Genomic DNA, 20,875 nt, shown 5'->3' on the forward strand with positions numbered 1-20,875 from the left:
GTGGCAGGTCTGAACAGAGCCAAGGCGACACTTGGATGGTCGCAGTGCTGGCACACCCATCTCTGTCAGCGGTGCAAGCTCAAAGGAGGCCATTACTACACGCTACAGCTAGTTTCATACAAGATAATGAGGTCATTTTATTTTTCCTTCTCAAACTTTGCCAACAACAAAGGAAAGAAATTCATATCGGTCTGTGAGAATTAAATGCATGCATTCTCCTGACTTGGACTGAGACCTGTGCACCACTGTCACCTGGGCACATCTGAACAATCTCTCCAGGGTGATTTTCTTATGGAGAAAACAGTTTGGCTTGAAGAGCAGGACCAGACCCTCCTTTGCAAAATATTTTCAAGACAAAAGATGAATGGTGAATACTGTGATTCTGAGATAGAATCACAAAATGGTTTAAGTTGGAAGGGACCTGAAAGCTCATCTAATTCCAACCCTCTGCCATGGGCAGGGACACCTCCCACCAGACCAGGCTGCCCAAAGCCCCATCCAGCCTGGCCTTGAACACCTCCAGGGATGGGGCATCCACAGCTTCTCTGGGCAGCCTGTGCCAGGGCCTCACCACCCTCACAGTGGAGAATTTCCTCTTCATATCCAATCTAAATCTACCTTTTGCAGTTTAAAATTGTTTCCCCAAGTTTTGCATTGTTCTCTGAGAAACTGAAGTGGAAAGAGAGAGGGAACTAGGAAATACAATAACCTCTCCAGATCACAGGATGGATCTTGAGGAATAAAGAGCTGAAATTTTAGGAAATGCATTTTTATTTATTTATTTATTTATTTTAAACCATGTTTTTACTAGCCACACATGGAAATCCAGGCTGGATTTTAAGAAACGCATTATGAGAAAAGGAAATAAGGAAATAGACTACCCCTCAGTGTCTGTAAAAATCTCATCTATGAACACAGGTGCAGAATAGTGATTAAGAAAATATCACTGTTGTAAATTATGACTCAGTTGCATTTATTTGCCAGTGTCTGGACTAAGCAAAATGCATTTTTTCTAGAAAGACACTGGCTTCCAAAGCCTCTTTTCTAAGAAAAAAAAAAAATCACTCTAAGTGTGGTAGTCTAAAAAAAATCCTAAGTAGGATCTGGTGCATTTTACCAACATAAAAAACAACGATCAAAACACTCCTACCTGTTCTCCCAATCTAAGCTTACACTTGGTTAGGGTTTCTGTCTGTACGCTGAAAGGAAACCTGGTTTCTGTAAATTTCTTTTTAATAAAAATGTGTTACCTATGATAAATATATATTGCCTGGGTCAAATGAATCTGATTGTGAGAACATATTGAGCAAAAGTATTGGTAGGATTTAATTTCATCTCTTTTAAACACACACACATACACACACACACACACACACACACACAACTGTAGCTATTGAATGCTGGTTTGAATTAAATTCTATTTGTTTTAATAAAAGTGTAGTGGCCTGAGTGTACATATATTTGTTTTAGTGGCAGTGCATTGGATCCAATAAAACTATATTGGCTTCACTGCTTATGTCTCCTTTTCAGAGAAAATGGATTGAATGGAAAAATGAACCAGGCATGAATCAGCCAGTCACAGGTCTGTGCTAAACTCTGGCATCAGAATACACTGGTTAAAGAACAAAAAAAACTTTATTACAAAATGTTGCTTTTAAATGTAAATATGTTTTAATGTCAAGGCTGCACACGAGGGGTTTAATTGCCTCTATAAAAGAGAGCAGGTTTCAGAACCGGGCTTGGCTGCGGAGGGTTGGTGCATCTGCTTGCAGCTGCAGAAGTGGAAACCTAAGCTGGCTGCAGCCCTCAGTTCTGCTGGCATAAATCAGGCTTGTTCTCAATAAAGGAAGGCAGCTGATCTCCAGATATCTGTGATAATGCAGATCGGGTGTCAGCAGCCCCAGCACGGGGGCACCTCTGCCCCAAAGCATAGGCGCATGCAATGCCGGGGTAAATCACGTCCGCGCCGGGAGCTGGATGCTGGCACTGGTATTCCTGGGGGTGCGCCGGCTGCTGCTGAGCTTTTCTATGCATTCTCCTGGGATCAGTCATTTCTGCCACCTGGAGACACTCAGCTGCTTGGTTCTTCACCAGGTCTCCCCGACACCCACCCTTTCTGTGCAGCAGTGTTACCTGCACATGTTCCTGTGGGCAGGAGAGCCACCCAGGCCAGCAGAGGGGCTGGTGTGGAGTGTCTGCTACATGGGACTGAGAACCCAATGCCTGTGTTGTATGCATGCATTTGTTTGCAAAATCTTTTTCATCGCCATGTCAAAGCCTTTAAAAATGTCACTAAGTGCCCTTTCTCAATACTCTAAATTGGATTAAAGATGGAAACTATATTCCTATCCCTTTCTAACCTTCTCCAGGTGGCCAGACGGTGACTGTCACAGCCAGGGCAACAGGGGCAAAGCTCCATGCAAGGCCACTGAGGTTAGGAAGGACAGCAAGCACAGCAAGCACCAGCTGGGTATTTGCTAACGGGGGAAATGGTTGCTGCTGGCTGGCCTGGCTTCTCACATACCCTACATGGCTGTAACCTGACAACCCAACAAGAGTATCGCTTCGTCTGATGCCTTGTGGCCTTCTAGGAGACTGGACTCCACTTGTGTGGAGCCAAACCTGCATTTTATTCCTTTGTGAGAAAATATGATCTGCACCAACTCGTTCACAGTTTGGGAGCCCCCGGGGCTGTGGGAGACAATCAACATGAGGAGAATTTGGCTGCAGCAGGAGTGGAGCAGTGAGAGAGGAGATGGCTGCGGTCTTCTCCAACTCTGACTCCTCAGAAAACTGTGAATTAAGAAATAATTCACACAAAAGCAAACCAGATGCTAGTGAAGCAATTTTTAGGTAACAGTCCAGCTGAGGAGCGTTGAGTATTGCAAGGAGCATCACCTTCAGAGCCCCCATGACCTTGTGGAAGTGCAGTAGTAGTTCCAGGCACTATATCAGCTCATAAACCCCAAAAACAAGCTGTCTTTGGAGCCAAGGATAGCCAAATTGGTTTTGTGATAGCCATGAGGGCTTCACCACCATGCACATGATGGTGGTGAAGGTGGCAGACTTCATGAAGCATCTTAGAGAGTGCTATGGAAGATCTGAGGGTGACAGTAATTAAGAAGGCAGCAGACCCCATGGTGATGTCCTGTGAGATGCTCCCTGCACGGGGCCATGCAGAGATACAGGTTCTTTGTGAGGATCTGAGACAGAAGTACAGGAAAGAGAAGCCTGGAATTTCTTCATGACTTGGTAAATTCTGCAGGGGGGGAGCCTACCTGGAAAAGAGAGGCTCTAGCAAAATCAAAACAGGATCAAGTAGTTGGTTGGTACTCTTTGTGAAAAGGGTTAAAGGAGAATTTTTAACTACAGCCTGGCTTAAAACTATGTGCAGAAGAGTACACGGTCTGAGATAACACCACATCCAGAGGTGACAACATAAATTCTGTATCAGAAAGGGATTAGATAAATTAAGGGAGGACAAGTCCTGCCAGGGCCATTAAATTCTATGGTCCAGTTCCTCCCGGCTGCTGGAGCTGGAGGTGTAAGCGGGGGATTTGCCAGAGGCATCATGTCACGTGGCAGAGATGGGTCTTCATGGCCTCCTTCTTGATTCATGGCCCCTGCAGCAGACAGCGTGATGAAGGTGGTGATGGAGAGGTCTTTAAACTGCCTGTCCACAGCAAGGTCATCCACCGGAGCCTGTGTCCCCCACAGCCCACCTCTGCCCCTTCTCTGGGGGTGGGAACGGGGCAGCTATCCAAGCTGTTATCCCCTGCCCAGGTATGTGGGAGATGCCTTGTTTGAGTCCTAAATACGTTTCACTTAAGCCCCACTGATGGCGTGCTGAAGTGCTGTAATCTTCGCTAGGTCTCTCTTTACCTTTCTGTAATTACCATAATAAGTGGTCTTAACTGGCTCTTTTATAAGTAGCAGGAGCATAAAAACATCTCAGCATGTTTTCCTTTAATGATCTACAACTTCAGAGTAATCTTCCTGATGTTTTCTTCGGGGTCTGTTTTTTCTGCCTGATGCAGCATCATTCCCACCTCATCCCCAGCACCGTGCCACTGGCCATGGGATATGATAATGGTGACGCTGAGCAGTGCCAGCACCTGGCAACATTTCTGGGAAGCCCTGCAGAACAAGGTGACTCCACCATGGGTTTCATGACCAGCTGAACTCCCGGAGAGGTCAGTCACTGCCGTGGGCTGTGGGGTCGCACCACCAGCTGCTGTGAGTATTGAGGGGAATACATTACAAGCACCACACCGCCTGCCCATGTAAGGCCACCGCGGGGAAAGGCGATGACAATAGGGGCTCATACCCAAATGCTGAGGCAGAAGTTCAGTGACAGGGCTGGTAACTGATACGAGTGACTGCAGGCGAGACCCCGGCACGGAGATCTGAGGGACAGCTGCGAAGGGCTGGGAGCACTCATGCACAACCCACCCACTCCCACCCAGCCACCAGCAGGGTGCTGAGGAGCAGCTCTGTCTCTGGCCACCCCGGCGTGCGGGCATAGTGCCCAACACAAAAAAGCCTCAGTCGATTACACCACCGTAACATCGTGTCGGCGGGCTCACAGTTTGACTGCTTACAGCAGATGAACACTTGCCGGTTATCTGGTGCTGAGCGAGAGGCAGATTTATTTCCAGAGCTTGCTACTCTCATTTCTCCCAATGAAGCAGCAAGGCAGTACATCTGCAGTTTTGTTTTGTTTTCTTCCTTCCAAACATGGCTATGTTGCAGCGACGTCCATCACTGAAAGTGATGGGGTTTTTGGCTTGTTTCAGTGTATTCCTTGAGGCTGTAACAGGTTGTCCCAAAAGTTTGTGGACTCGCTGAGCATACGCTATCACAGAGCATGTCAAAGTGATAGGATCAATGAATTCAATACTTTTTATGAAAACCAAAATGTTTTAGTATTTTGAAGACCTAAGCTCTCCTCCTGACATCATAAAATGAAATGCTAAGTTATCGATTTGGAGTGTCTCAACAGCTTCAAAGAAAATAAAACAATTTTGCCTGGAATTTCCCTCCCCATAGCTTAAAGATACACAAGTGGAAGAAATCCATTCTCCTCCTGAGGTCAGGAAATAAAAAAATGAATGGTGCTATTTTTTCCATGAAATTCCCTTTTCAGCCAATTCTAATTTTAGTTGGTTTCAAGGGCATTTAGTCGGTTTCAAGTCCTGCCTGGTCAGTTTGTGCTTTGCCTTTGTTGCATGCTGACCGGGACTGGTGACACTGAGAATGTTTTAAGTACCTGGTAAAACTATCACAACTGCTGGGGCCAGCTGAGACCCTCACCCCCCTCTGTGAGGGTTTCCTCTGGGCCTTGGCAGCTGGGCATCAGCTGGGCTAGCCAAGCCCTAATTGGGTTTCAGGCTCCCCCAGCTCCCCACTCCCCCTGTTTGGGGATGCTTTTGCCCCCCTGCACCCAGAACACTGCATCAGTGCCTGGCACACCTCATGGGTTTCCTATCTCCTTTGTAAATCTGCAACTAAACTGCATAACGGAGGGGTCCCTTAAAAATCCTGAGAGAGAGGCTCTGAAGCAGCCATCTGATTTCTAGGCTTGATGCTAATTAAAAGGTGCTCTTGGGGACACACACACAGATGTGCTAAAGGATCAGGCTGGCAGTGCAGCGCTAAATTTCCATTCCTATCACTGCCCTCATCCTGTCCCTGTGCTTGATGCCCCACGAGAGGCAAAGACATAGCTCACTTTCCCCCCAGCCTGGGAAGCATTTCAGCAAGCGGGCAGTGCTGCTGCTTGATGGCATTCTTAAACCTATCTGCAAATTAACTCTTTTTTTTTTTTTTTTTTTCTTTTTTTTTTTTTTTCTAGGTCCCTCTGGTGTTTGGATTCTAGATGGAGTGGCAAGGAGGAGGACCTGGATGTGATGTTCCTTCCTCAGTTGCTCCTTGCCTTCTGCAATTGCCGGGGTGTGTAGGCCTGCCCCATAAATGAGTTCTCTAACTCACCCATATTCACAGCACAGGCAGAGCTTTACTTGTCCCAAAAACTGTCAGGGCAGCAGCAGGTTGTGGCATTCCTGCTTCAGGGATTTCTCAAAGGGAAAGCCTTTGAGAGCTGTCTGTTCTCACTCTGATGCTCATTTGCTTCTCTCTTTTTATTCTCGTGGTTCCTCCAAGGAAGCCAACATTTCCACAGTCCATTTTTTAGCAAAGCTGCTCTCATGCATTTTTCAGCAGCACTTCTCATGCATGGCATGTCACTCCTGAATTATCCACAGGGCCTTGGTTCCTTCCTGTCCTTCCTCAGCTTTTAGCATGAAGGCTTGCTCTGCCAGCAGTACAGAAAAGGGGCAATTGGGATTTCTGAAATTTATTTTAAGTAACAACTCTACCTTGCACTTTTTTTTCCTCTGGGTCTCTCTGCCTTCTATCTGCTGGATGTGTTTCTGGTCCATGTGCTTTTCTAAACAGCAGCTATGCCATTTTACACATGCAGAGAAGGACTCCAGGTAATTCAGCCCCACCTCCCAGCTCTCCCTCCCAGCTCAGGTCTCCTCCAGAAAGCACTGCCAAGGGCTGAGAAACCACCCTGGTTCAAACCCAAACCCAAAACACGATGTCCTCCATACACCTGCACCTCATTCATGGGGAGGTGAATGAAAATGATAACTAGGCTTCCCAAGTCTTGCCTGATTTTTACCAGATTACACAGTAAAACTGTTATAAAGATGCTATCTGAGGTGGTCATTCCTTGACCACCACTCTTTAGGTAAAGCTTCACTGTAACCGAGGAGCACCACTCTGAAATCCCATCCTCTGCTCAGATTTTCATGATTTGGCACTTAAGATTGTCCTTTTATAACTACATAAAGAAGAAAGAGCCATAAGCAGCAGTGTGAATGGCAACAAATACTCATGGAGAGCTGATGCCCTGCCTAGGACATGGCTGGCTGATGCTGACTTGTCCTTGATCTATTTTTTCTCGTCTTTCACTTTCAGGGGCTCCAGCAGGGACTACATTAAGTGGAGCTGTGTTGCTGGCAATTTGGAAAAGGCTTCCCTTTGCCCAGGCTTCCCATCTCTTGTCTGTTTGCTCTCCGCAGACATTCGAAGGATGGAGTCTGGCTTGCATGAGTGCCTGTGGAAAACCCATTTGAAGTTTGCACGCTTGAATACTGCCATATAGCAGAAGTGCTGGGCTGGGATGACAAAGCTCTACCAGAGTCTCAAGCTTCAACCTGCCTAATGAGGGACAAAATCTTTCATCCACCACTGCTGCCACCATTTCTCCTCATTGTGTGCTCCGCAATTAGTACATTTAACAGGGACACTGCTGAACGCAGCACAGTCCCAGTTCCTCAGGACATTTTCCTGGAGCACAGGCACCCGGGCAGTTGGATGTGGGTCTGATTGTACCATTGGCAGACCAGCCTGTGGCTGCAGGTGTTGCTATTGAAGTGAAGGTAATAAAAAGAAGATTGCATTTCAGCCCTGCTCATACACAGCTCACAGTACAACCACTTTTCCAGGGCTGAAGCTTTGAGCAAACATCCTCCAGAAGAATAAAGCCCATCAAAAGCAGCCCAAAGTGCTTTTCCCGATGACAAAATTTGCACTGATGCAGATGGAGGAAAAACCCAATCCTGTGTGATGTCGCTTGTGATGAACTCAGCCCTTTTCTGAACAGACAGGTTGAAATACTTGTAACAGACCCTTCACAGTCCATCTAACCTGTTAGAAAAGGAGAAAGATAATAAATTGGACAACTAAATTTGAATTACAAATAAATTAGAGGAAGCCACAATCAAGGTACTGACATCCAGTAAGTGGGGAAAAAAAAAAAAAAAAAAAAAAAAAAAAAAAGCTTTTGTGTGGGTAAATTATCTACTAAGAATTATTTACTCAGCTCTGCAAGCTCTCCGAACAGGGCAGACAGAAGCAGGTACTTTGTTTGCTGGTTCAGGCTTCTGGTCCTGAGAATCAATCTCTGACCATTAAGAAAACACGGCTGCCTTTTCAAGTGTAATTTATTCAATAAGATGCTTTTTTTTTTTGTTCCATGATGCTGCAGAGGTTCTTGATTTTCATTTGTCTTTGTCTGGAGATGTGAAATAAGTTTGCCATATTGTCCATTTCATGCTAATTTCTCAATATATTCATATATGCATTTTGGGCATGGGATTTGTGAAGGACTCTGCTGACTCTCAGACACTGCTGTTAAAAATGGAGATAAACCTGCTGAAGCTAATTTGACTCTATTTCTGTACAGCATGCAATATTAAAACTAATTGCACATGAGAGCAGCTGTTTTGGTTTGGGGTTTTTTGTTTGTTTGTTTGTTGTTTGTTGTTTTTGGTTTTTTTTTTTGTGGTTTGTTTGTGTTTTGTTGTTGTTGTTTTGTTGTGTTTTTTTTTTTGAGTATTTTACATTTGTGAAGAGAAGTGGTGCTGGGGTGGAGAGTGGGAAGCCCTGGCTCCTTCTCCGTGATGTGCTGCCTGCACCAGGTACCTCAGTCACTGATCTGCTCAAGGTGCTGGAAGAGGTTTTGGGTCAATGAGACCTTGTACCTCTCAGGGGCTCATTTCAGATGTGCAGGTGAAGTGTTGGTGCCCCCAAAGTTTGGGGGTAGCTCCATCCAGTCCCTTCCTGAAGGCAGAAATGATATTTCAAGGCAAGTCCTTCACTCCAGGAGGTGGTTGTGGGGGTGTGAGGCAGGGCACGCAGACCATGGCTGGATTTACACCACCAGAAATGTGCTCCCTGGGACACAGGTGCAGGCAGAGCAGCGTTTTGTACCTCCTGCATCTTCATCTTCTGACTGTATACACGCTTCAGGCTACCGCTGGGTTATTTTTAGGTCACTTCAGGAATATATATTTCTGCAAGAGCTATTTCTGGGAGCACTGCCAAACTGGGAACTGTAGCCATCTATACGTCCCCCACAAGGATATATGGAAAGCAGCCACTGCCAGCCTCTTCCTCACAGCCCCACGGAGAGGGGACATCAGTCTGCAGGAAAAAGGAGTGCAGAAGAAATGTGCAATGAAGGTGGAGGACAGGTCCTGAGGAGAGGAGTGGAGGAGTCTGTGTGCAGAGGCAAGGGAAGGGGACCATTCTGCAGGGTGCAGAGGGCTTTGTGCAGCCATGGGGCTCTCTGAGAGTCTTCAAGCACATCCTGCTGTCCGTGGAAAGAGACAGAAAAAGCCTGGGGCCGTGGGGAGCTGCCTGCCTGACAAGCGGGCCCTGCCACAACTGCTGAACTCCAGAGGTTGCCTTGCAGGGTTTGCAAATTCCTCAGGAGAGAAATGTTGGCCTGGGTGTGGAGTCCTGGAATTTCTGCTGGGAGCATCTTTTCTGTTGTCAAAAAAGTATTGTGAACCAGCAAGGAAATCACAGTTTCGCTGGGTTTGGATGTGTTTGCAAGGGTTTGATGCAGCTGGGATATACCATGTCTGTACTGAGCCCAAGTACCACAGAGGCAGAGTAGAAGAGCAGCCCTGAGCACAGAAACCAACCCAGCCTCTAGTTGTTGCTGTGCATTTTTGCTGGGCTTGAACTGTTCAGCACTCAGTGTAATAGGGCACAGTGCTTTGAAACGTGGCCAAAGCTGCAAAACACAGTTAATTCTCTCTCTTAATCACTGGCAAAGCTTTAAAGCTAACAGAAAGTAACCAAACCCCTTTGGACAGCACTACCTTCTCCTGGTTTGGGTGTCAGGATTTTGCTGTATGCATCTTAATCATGTCCACAAGCCATGATGCTGTCAGCATTATGGGGAGAATTTTTTACTATAAAACTTCCTTTTTTTTTTTCCATACCACAAATGTATGGATCAGCTAAATTCTGCTGTACATAGGGGACCAATTTTCCACAAAAGAAGTCAGTAGAGGAAAAGAATTTAAATGCTAAATTAACCCCCCAAAGAAAGCAATGTTTTAGCCCAATGCCTCCTCCACATCCAGAACAAATTTTGCTAAGAGAGAGTTTCATAACGAATCTGTGTCGAAGTAGATCTATTATCTGATAGATAAGTAATGGGCTTCATCAGTCATTTTTAGCCGCAGGAAGGGGGCAGAGGAGGGAAGAGGGAAGCGAGCCTGGTGGAAGGCTGTCCGTCGGAAGCATTACCAGACAGCGGGATTGCGTGTCTGCACGCAGACTTGAAAAGACACAGATCATCAGATACCAGCGCATGCCTTTGAAAACGGGTCATAAACATTAGAGGAAAGGATGCAAGGACAAAGGGAGTAACGGAGCTTTAAGCTGCAGAGGTTATTTAAGTGTGTGTACGTACGTGTGTGTGTCTGCATACGTGTAAACAAGCGGGATACAGAGCTCTGACTCTGTCAAACAACTCCATTGAGTTAAAGGCTTGTTTATAACAATATCGCTCGACACTCCTCTGCCTCCCTCTGTGAAGGGAGCTGTATTAAAGTACACTATACAGTAGCATCTGAAACACACAGAGAGGCTTGGGGCAAGGAAAGCTGCACCAGGTAACGTGTTGTAGCAGGAGCTCCACCTGTTCCCAGGTGCTGGAAGATAGTTGTGTTGGCTTCTCCATTAAATTGCCCTCATCTTCCTGGCCTGGGATAACAAGCTGAGTTTAAGGAGCTGGTAAACTGCAGCAGCAGTGGGTTTCTGGAAGCTATTTGCCTCTTGCTGTCCCTAACAGGGCTTTATTCCTCTTGTGGCACAGATGAGGGAAATAGGAATCTGATGAGACAATAAGTCAGTTTGCTCATATTGCAGGAAGACAGAAGGTGAGATGGGAAAATACTGTGTGAGAAGCCCTATGTGTCTTTAGTGATGCAGCAGAACTGCATCATGTCCAAATCCTGGCAGAAATTGCATTCAGCAGTTTGAGTTAATTGAAAATGGGCAGTATTTCCAAGCTCTATGTTTAGTGCTATGTCTTTACCAGAAACGTTGCTGTTCCTGTCCAAAATATGTAAGCATGTGTTGTGGCTGGAAGTGGACAGTGTGCTCAGGCATCCCCTCCACAGAGGTAGACATCAACCCTATGAAAGGCCTCCCAAATGCTCCAGCAATGTAGCCTCGAGTGTGTGGGGTCTTAAAGGGAAAAATATTGACATGCTGGTGAGCACATGGAGCCCACCAAACACAGGTACAAATGAACTCCAAAATCCCCCATATACTTGCTGGCAAACAAAGTCTGATATTGTAATAATCTGGCCAAACTAGCATATGCTGTAAGCTGTGTGCTAAACCCAAGCATCAGTCACTCACCTGGCCTTTGCAGCTGAGGAGGGATGTTAAAAATCCCAGAGGTTGCTGGGCATTCCCACCATCACAGCTCAGTCCATCGCAGAGCAGCCCTTACCTCTGCCTGTGGCCTCTTCCTCTCCAATGCAGCCATGTCACAAAGTGCAAAAGCTTTTCTCCAGGTCTTGAGACACCAAACTTTTGAGACATCTGGTCCTTGGAAATAGAGAGAGGAAGGCCTAGCTTTCATTTTAGAAGAGGGGACACAGTGAAAAGCCAGAAGGCAAAGTTGTTTGTTTGGTGTTTTGATTCTCCCTCTCTCTGCACAACCTTGAAAGCAGGAAGATGTTTTGGTGTCATAGGATGTGCCAGTACACCCCAGCTGAGAAAAAGCAAAAGAGAGTGTAGAGAGGGATGAGAGTCCACCCAAAATGGTAAGTCGTGCCCATGGCAGGCCAGCCAGGACAGCTGCAGCCCAGGCACTCACTCCACCAGGTAACCAGAGGACCCCAAGGCTCCTTCTCGTCTTCTGCCAGGTGACCAAACCATCCTCAGACGCAGCAGGACCGTGATGAAGCTGCCACACGTGGGATCAACGATTTAATGCATGCTCAGAGCACTGGAAATGATATTTTCTCAGCGGGTTGTCTTAAGCACCACTTTTAAAGCTATCGTACCAGTGAGTGACACAGGGATGTTATGGAGCTGCAGAAGAGCTTCAGACTATTATTATTATTTTTATTGCTAAGCGCAGTTGTCCTAGTTTTAAGAGGCAAGGCTGATGAAATTTATTGCTATATTAATAATCCTCATCATACCCTTTTTTGCAGATCTCTCTTGCATGTTCCTTTAAAACCCATGAGATCATCTGCTGCTTGTTAATGGGAAGCAGTTTATTGTGAAGGAGGACGAACTGACAGATTTTTGTTCCCATGAACTGTATAAGAAATCTAACAAACCAGATGTAGATGGATCAATACTGGCTGTTCTTTATTTATCACCCCCTGTCTTCCTCACTTTATTTTTATGGCTATTAAAGATGCTATCATTGATATACCATTTTTGACTGTCTCTCTATAATGTATTCGCTGGACAATGCTGCCATTGATATCCGTGTAAAAGGCTGGGATACTGAATAAGCTGGGGGAGTGGTGTGGTCTGTCTTTCTTTTTTACAGCACCAGGTTTAGCTGGGGCTGGATCTCCAGTGGGATACATTTCTGTAATGCTTCAGGAGGTGAGAGGTAAATTAGATTTTTGTCCTGAGCGTGTGTGTACTTCCAAGTGTACTTGTGTTTCCCTTTAGGTGGGACCTTGGCCGGGTAATTCGTTGGCTCTGTGCTTCATTCAAGTCATTTCCTTTGGGCTTGTGATCACCAAGAAACATAGCAGTGCCTGACTGCAGCTCTCTGATGATGCAATTTCAATTAAAACTCACTGCTCACTACAGATGAGGATGATCCATGCTCTAAACCATGACATTTTGTCACAAGCAAGCAGCTGACAGAAGCTGAGTGAATCTGCAGCTTGATGTGGCTTGCACAGACTGACAGCCTCGTGTCAGCTCATTTGACTGTCAGCAAGAGAATTAAACCTGATTATGGAAACATGGGTATGGGAGATGAACAAGTCTGTGCCACAGTCCTGATTGCATCAGCCAGACAATGTCGCACCCATGAGCCAGGTGTCAGTGGTCCACCCTGGTCCTGGCAGCAGTCTGGGGGTGGCAAACCAGCTCCAGAAACGATGTGCGCCCCCTGCCCAGGGAGTTCACAGCCTGTCATGCACTTTCTGTTTGGGATGAATTTAAGGGCCTGGGATCGAAGAGGCAAAAATTAGACACTGAAAGCTTGATTTTCCAGGGAAGTCAGCTCGAGTTCTGTTAAAAGCAAAACAAAACAGAACAACCCCCCTAAGTTTTTTTGCAAGCAGCTCCTGTTGTGCTCTTGCAGCAAGATTTACCTCAGGTGCCAAAATGAGTGCATGATGCTTCTGTAAATCTGGCACCAGGTAGATAGAACTGCATAGTCTGGAAATCTGGCCTATATACTGAATCAGCATCAGTGAGGCAGTCCCTGCAGATTTAACAGGAAGAAAGTGAATCCCTTTGCCCCATTAAATCTGGGACAAAACAGGTAGAAATCCAGGCCTAAAGTCTTACAATAGAAGGAAATATTATTCTAGCAACTCAATTTGCTAAAAACAAATGGTGTGACATTTAAATTGGGGCATCTATCTCTAGCAACCCAGCACCTCTAATCAGTTGCTCACCTATCCATTTGAATGCAGTGAAGGCAGAGGTACTGCATTTACAATTATAGCAGATGACTTCATCTCTCTGAAATGACTTTAAAAGATTAGAATTCATAGATTATTTATTAACTCTTAGTGAATGTATTTCCAGAATGGGAACAACATATTGCATCAATGTCTGGTTCCCCAGTTTAACTATTTTAATTAACGGGGAAATGTATACTGCTGTAAAGAACTCTGCCTGCATACCATTGTGTGAGGCTTTTTCCTCCTTGTTTCCTTTTTAGTACAAAGCCTTTGTTCCTTTAAACTCATGTTAATAACAGTGATCATAACACTGGAATCGTCCTGTGATAACTCATAAATAATATTTCTAGCTAAAACAAAGCTATTTGGCACAGCCATCCAAAACAGGCAGCACAACAGCTTCATTGACCCATTTTGATAGCAAGCATCTGATTCACAGGTTGGCAGAGAGATCTGTGACAGAGTGGTACTGGCAGATTAAGTCAAACTCTTTTGATGCCCAGATAACAAAAAACACCTCGTGTAAGTCCATGACAGCAACCACAGCATATCCAGAATTGTTTTCCTTCCTTGTTGGATTTTTGTCCCCCTGTTAAGCCCTTCACTCAGTTCTTGGATAGCAAAACAGCATGCCTTAGAAGTGGTAAAAAAAAAAAAAAAAAAAAAAAGCATAAACACTGTGTTCCAGACCTCCAAATCAGGTGTCACTCCAGATGAAATATAAAGTTGTCCACGACTAAGAGGAAGGAGTCTTCCAAGGAAGGCTGAGCGGAGTCAGGCAGCCGAGGAGCCAGACCAGCTGCAGTGGGGGGAACGCCATGTCCCTCCAGCAAAGCTGCGGGACAAGGACATGGTAAACACAGCCCTGGACAGCCCTTCTATGGGAAAAGGGGGAGATCAAAGGCAGGAGGCAGCCCTGACCCTAGCGGAGGTTTTACTTGGATGATGTGTCATCCCAACAGAAAAAGCCAACAACATAATTCAGGTGCTGTCAGGACAGAAGGTCACTTTTAAAGAAATGGTTATATGATTATCGAGGTATTGTTTGGGAGTCCTTGTACAAAGCAGTTCACAGGGGCAGTGAAGAACTAAACCATTTCAAAGCAACATAAGTATATATTTCCTTTTTCTCTATTGCTGATGATTTTCATCTAGGTTATATGCATTGAGCTTAATCAATGAGCATTTGAAAACACAATTTATAATGCTTATAGGCTAAAATAGGTAAAATGTTACCACAAGCTAAGATGCTATGGATTAACTTCACCTAAATGTTCTGATTCATTAAACAACTACACTTGTGTGGTGCCATCCCTGAATGATAGGACATTTACGCAAAAGGCAGTAAGGATTTGTAGGGTAAGAGCTATAAGATAAGGATCATCGGAAAGGCACAGGAACTAAGGACTAGAAAGAAGACCCATCAAGTTCATGTCAGGCTGCTACAAGAGGACTTGTTCTCTTAAATAACTGAGTTGTGTTTTTAAACTCTTGCACTTCACTTTTTCAGTTGTGAATTTGAGAGTGGATTAGTTACCAGGAATTGCCAAGCTGGTCTGAATATGAATTGCCTTCAAACCTTGTCAAATGAAGCATGAGACTCTTCTTTCAGATTGCCAAAATACATCTGCTGTTTTATATCACAAAGACATTTGCTTTTGGAAAGGTGCTTTCACAATTCTCTGAAAAATTTGAAATGGAAGATCTTGTTCCAGAAATTCTCCACATCCTAAATTTCCTCCTTTATTATTTTTTTTTCTTTCTTTTTTTTTTTTTTTTTTGGACAGTTGATTTTTGTATGTTTGGACAATGTGCTTTGAACAGGCAGCCAAACTTGTGCATACTGATGGCTTATTCTTTCCTGGTTGCTACAAATGAAGGTAATTCCAGTGCTGAAAAAAAGTTTAATTATATTTGAAGACAAGCAATGGCAGGACCTGGTCCTGCTTAGTATAAACCCTCATCATTCCTCTGGGCCAAATCCTGAAATTCTTTTACGCAATCTTTTATTTGCCCAGACTTCCTTTATCTTCTAGCTTGAATTCAATACATGCAATGGCTGCTGAAGTGGAGTTATGGGATGTGCTAGGGAAGGCATTCTGAGCTAGCAGCAATTTGCATGTTTAATTAACTCCATAATCAGGACACTTGGGCAAGACTTTTTCAAAGGAAACATTCTACACCTGTAAATGTGCCATTGTCAGAAACAGAAACCATTTGTGCAAACCTCTCATGGCCCAGATGGAGGCACTGGACTTTTGGCTGCTCCGTTTCACCTTCCATGGATCTGGGATGCCATCCCCACACCTCCCCTTCCTACTGGCAGGGAGAGGCTCAGGCTATTCTGTCTCATGCATGCAAATTCCTCCCACACACCCCCACCCCCAAATCTGCAGCTAAAGCTTAGGTGAAAGCATTCTTATTACTGCTAAGACAACAGCAGATTAAATAGGATGAACCGATCAGCTATACTTCTTGTAAAGTTATCCCCAGAGATAAATGTACAATGTTGTTATGGAGGCTGCAGTGGTGTCTGCAGCGTAACTAAGGCTGACAGACTGCTTGCATGTGGGTGGCTGTCTTCTTTCCAGCTGTGACCAGCTGAATTATATCACCTGTCCCACTTGATATATTAGGATATGCCCAAACTCAAGATGCATGTTGCTGCAATAGGGAAATTAATGTCCACCACTGGAGGCAATTAATAATGATTAGGAGCAAAACAGCAGGGTTAAATCTGTGCATTTAACAAAGTGTTCATACAGCTTTTTTATACTATACTTCAGCCACCAGGTTCTCTCAAATTTCGACTCCTTTTCTGGGGGGCCAGGACAACCTTACCTTAATTAATGGGGAAACTTAGTTGAAATGTCAAAGTTGTTTCAGTGAGACATATTTATTCATTACTTAATTCCAGCTTTGGCATGGGGAAGAAAGCATCAAACATGCCTGTGTAAAAGGACTCCATAGAGAAAAATGTTAACATCCACTTCTGTGTCCATTTTCATTCAGAACAGCACAGCTGAATGTATTCATGTTTGAAGTCGCCAGCATCTCTTTGATTTCTGGACTCCTCAGCCAGCGTACTAAAAAGTGGCAGCAAATTGGCACACAGAAAATTTGCAATGCTCAGTTTAGTGCAACTCCTTAATTACCACAGAAAATGGTGAGTGATGGCTTATTAATTTCTCTTTTGTGGCCAAAATGTGATTTCAGATATGAACACCGGGCATCTAAAAGGAATAGGATTCTCTTTCATATTTTAAACATCTAGGATATAGGAAGCCTTGTAGTGCAAAATGCTTTATGAATCTGTAAGAAAACATACACTATTGCCAAATACAGGCATTCCAAACTTGATGATAAATGTTTCTACAATCACGGGAATTTCCTTTTATGTAGTTTTAATAATAATAAGAATCCTTCATATTTCTGAGATTTAAAGCATACACACAGTCTCAATTCTTTTATCAGCCTTTTGATTTTTGATTGTCTTTTTTTTTTTTTTTTTTTTCACATTTTCGCACCTTCCTTTGAAACTACAAAGACTTAAATCTTGGGGTGAAGCTGCAAACTACATATGTCACATAGCCAAGAAAAATGTGATAATCGTGAGAAACTAAGGAAAGTCTGCAATGGGATGTATGACAGCAAGGAAAGAACTTCATTAACCTCAAGTTCCACCTCATTTCAAATTTATCTCTTTCAGTATTAGGTAAAAGTTTCCATCAACACTGAGGGATGAGTATCATAGATTTCACCAAAACCAAGGGCAACCCTTAGCAGTCGGAGTGGGGATGGGGATGAAGACTGGGAACTGTAAATGCAAAAAAAATATTCATAGCCATTCACATGTTCCTTGCTAGCTGTGTCTTTCCAAGTTTCTTATGTGATAAAAAGGGTTCTGGGACTACTTCTCCATTCTCATGCTTGCAGTCTATGGTTAGGTTGTTTGTAGAATCTCTAAAAGTTTGGCTTTGGCCACTTGCTATATAACTGCAAGCTCAGTATAAATATAATGTGAAAGCACTCCTCAAAATGAAAACACTGTGAGTTCAATACTGATGTGCCTTGCAATTCCTGCCAGTTCACAAGCCCACTGTCCAATTTACATTCTGCACGTGAATGAGAATACAGAAATGTATTAGCTAATCGTCAATAAGGAGTCACATGCTTGCTCATCTGGACGTACAAGGAAAGCCTTTTAGACTTAAAAGTGTGATGCACTCAACTGCAACCTAATGGTTGGTAGGAAAGCCACTTTGTAACTGTGAAACATCATTTCTGGGGGGGAGGTTTTGTTTACTTAACTTGTCTACATAGTGTATCATCACATGATTATTTAACTTACATTCAGTCCTGAATACAGAATTGCCAAACTTCCTTCCCTTTCACTGGAAAAAAATGTACTTTTTTGGTGTTTAGGACAATGAGCAAAATAATCCATACAAAATTCACTTCACTGAAAATAGCCAAGAACTAGAGAACCTATCAGATTATTTAAAGCACATCAATTTCTGGAATAGTAATACAAAAATGGAAGTTAAAACTGAAAAGAAAAACAGAAGGTTATTCAGAATGAGCATAGAGACAAGAGACCTGCTCAGCAGACACAGCACTGCTCTCATTGACTTGGCCCAAGCAGAGAATTTGTTATTAGATGTAGACTCCTGCATTAAACACGGTGGTAATGATTGCTCTGATCTGGTTCCTTCTTGTGAAGAGGGAATGGTACTGACAAGACAAATGGGGCTATAAATATTATTTCAAGACCAAGAAGAGAGACCTTGAAGGGATGAGATACTGACCCAAGACAATGCCTCTCCTGTGAAAGAGAGGGTTGCCAAAAGGTTTTCCACATTCAAATTGCTGTTGACTGCACAGAGAAGCAGAAATCTTTAATCACTACTGCAATATTAATTGAAGAAGAAATCTACTCTGTACAGAGTGCTAGTTGTGAAAAAAGTAACTGATGACATATACGAGGAAAAAAAAAGTCAAAAAAAGTACACCTTTCATCTGTATGAAAGGAAATCTTGAATTGTTTCAAGTATTCTACATAATTATCTGTAAATCTAGACTCCCTTGCTGGCAAATGGGGCAAAACAACCAAGAAAAGTTGTATAAATCTTAATGTGTTTCCATGATGATGATGATGATGATGATGATAACAATAATAATGAATTTAACTCTACTTGGGTTCAATTGATCTCAGGCAAGACCTGGCTTTTGTGACAGCTATCATCATGAATCCATGGGTTACCTGCTTTGTCCCAAGAATTGTATTCTTCATTTGCTGAATTAGTCTTCAGTGTATAAATAAGAGCATAGACAGGTAGCTTTTCTGCCTGAAAGTTAATTTTCTCTGCTATTATTATTTTGACTTAGTTGACTTATAGCAATTATTTATGCAGACCTATCTCTCTAACCTAATCAGTTTCAATACATTTTTTCTCCAGCTCTCAACCTTGGGTGGCAGGAGAAAGGCTATTATTTCAGATGCTGCTTTATTGGATGACAATAACAAGCGTATAGGGAATAATTGCTCAATCTTGTTGTTGGTTTTAAGATACAAGCTATAGCAGGCTGGGCTGGACCAAGGAAAGGAGCAGTCATCTGTTCACAGGTCCTCAGGCTACGTTTGCTTGATCTTTCCTCATCACAATGCCTTGATCTAAGAACAAGGAGTGCTGTGTGCAGCTGCGGAATGAAAATACTGTGATATTTGTCTCTTTGTCCATTGATCTGAGCACTGCTCAACATGGATCTGAAGGGTTTTGGTGTGTCTCACAAAACCCAGTGAAATTGGCTCTCATTTATCCTGTTATTTGGCTATTTATTTTTGCTCTTTTCTTCCCTCTGGGCCTGAATTTGACACATGAGTTCACGGCAGCATTTTCAAACACTTTGCCTCTGTAGCTGGGTTAATGAAGAGATGGTCAGCTAGAAGCCTGCTTTTGGAAGCTTTTTTGTTTTGTTTTGTTTTGTTTTGTTTTGTTTTGTTTTGTTCTAAAAAATAAAATTGCACCAGATGTTTATTTAGAAAGCTGGTAGAGCAGACTGAGAGTAATTCCAGTTTCTGCATGTGGAAATTGGAATTCATTATTACTGGGCACTAAATGTTCGGATGCTTTTCTGAGGTCCTTAAATCTATTTCATTTCCATGTTGACAGAGATATTAGACAGCTGTTGGAAAATCTGTCCCTTCTTTCAGTGCTGCAACAAGAAAGCTTTCCGTTTAACTACCAGGGGTCAATAAAGCTCTTTAATGTACTTATCAGTGCTGAGTGAAGTGAAGAAAAGTATAAGAAAGATTTCTTTCACTTCAATTTTGTGTGAAACACCGTCTCTTCCAGCTTACCAGTGTTGCTGCTGTTTGTGATGGACTGGAAGGCTGAAGCACGTTTTCTGAATGGTGTCTCCAAGGCTGGGATGTGACAGGCCTGTTGGTGGCAGATGCAGCATGGCCAGCGAGGGGCTTTGCTTTCTGCAGGCTTTTGGGGAGCAGGAGAGTGTCCCTGCTCTGCGCACAGGTAGGTCAAAACCGACAGTCCCTTCCTGCACCTATCATCAGGCAGGTGCTGGAGCAAGCCATTCTTCAGGGATACAAGGGTCTTGTGCATTTTTGTGGAGCCATCCGCGCCGTTGCAGAGATCGCCTCATGGCCACCTCCTCTCTTGCTTGCAATCAAGCGACATCACTATGGAAACTGCTCGCGTGGAAGAACACTATTAGGGGAGGCAGTCTGTATTGTTAGCTCTCCTTAATGCAATATGTGTCTTAGTCTTTTCTCCCAAATGTGGAATTAGTGTCTGGTTCTGCTCTTTATGGGAGCTCTCCTATCCCAGCTGTTTTGCTTCCCCACTTCCCCAGGCCATTTTTTCTTGACACCTGATTTTTCTTTCTCTTCACTCTGCTCTCTGAGAGCTTGCATCCTTGCTCCCTGGGTGCTTGACACTGCCAGCCCTGCTCTCCCCAGCTGCTCTCTTCCCTCTCCTGCTTGCAAGCTGTGTTGACATGATCCAGACCTGCTGGTGGCACTGCCCTGAACAAAAGCAGCTCTTCTTTCTTTTCTTGTATTCTTATGGCACAAGAGGAGGCCCAAATGGGGCATCTCAGCGATGTCTTCCACCTTTTTCCCAGCTGCTTCATCAGAATTTCAAAGTCTTCTTAAGAATATGGTGTCCAGGTGACTACCAGCGCATCTGCAGAAGAGAAGGACCCAGCTTCATCCAAGCTTCAGGGCTGCCTTTCAGCAGGTTGTTGAACACAGAGCTTTTTACACTGCTCACTTGTTTGCCTTATTCAGATGGGAGAAATCTCTGAGGGTATATTGTGAGTCCCTTTTAAGAACTTAAGCATTGTATCCCCTTACTTTCCTGGAA

The sequence above is a fragment of the Aythya ferina genome, assembly GCF_964211825.1.
Source record: "Aythya ferina genome assembly, chromosome: 2".
Classification (NCBI taxonomy): Eukaryota; Metazoa; Chordata; class Aves; order Anseriformes; family Anatidae; genus Aythya; species Aythya ferina.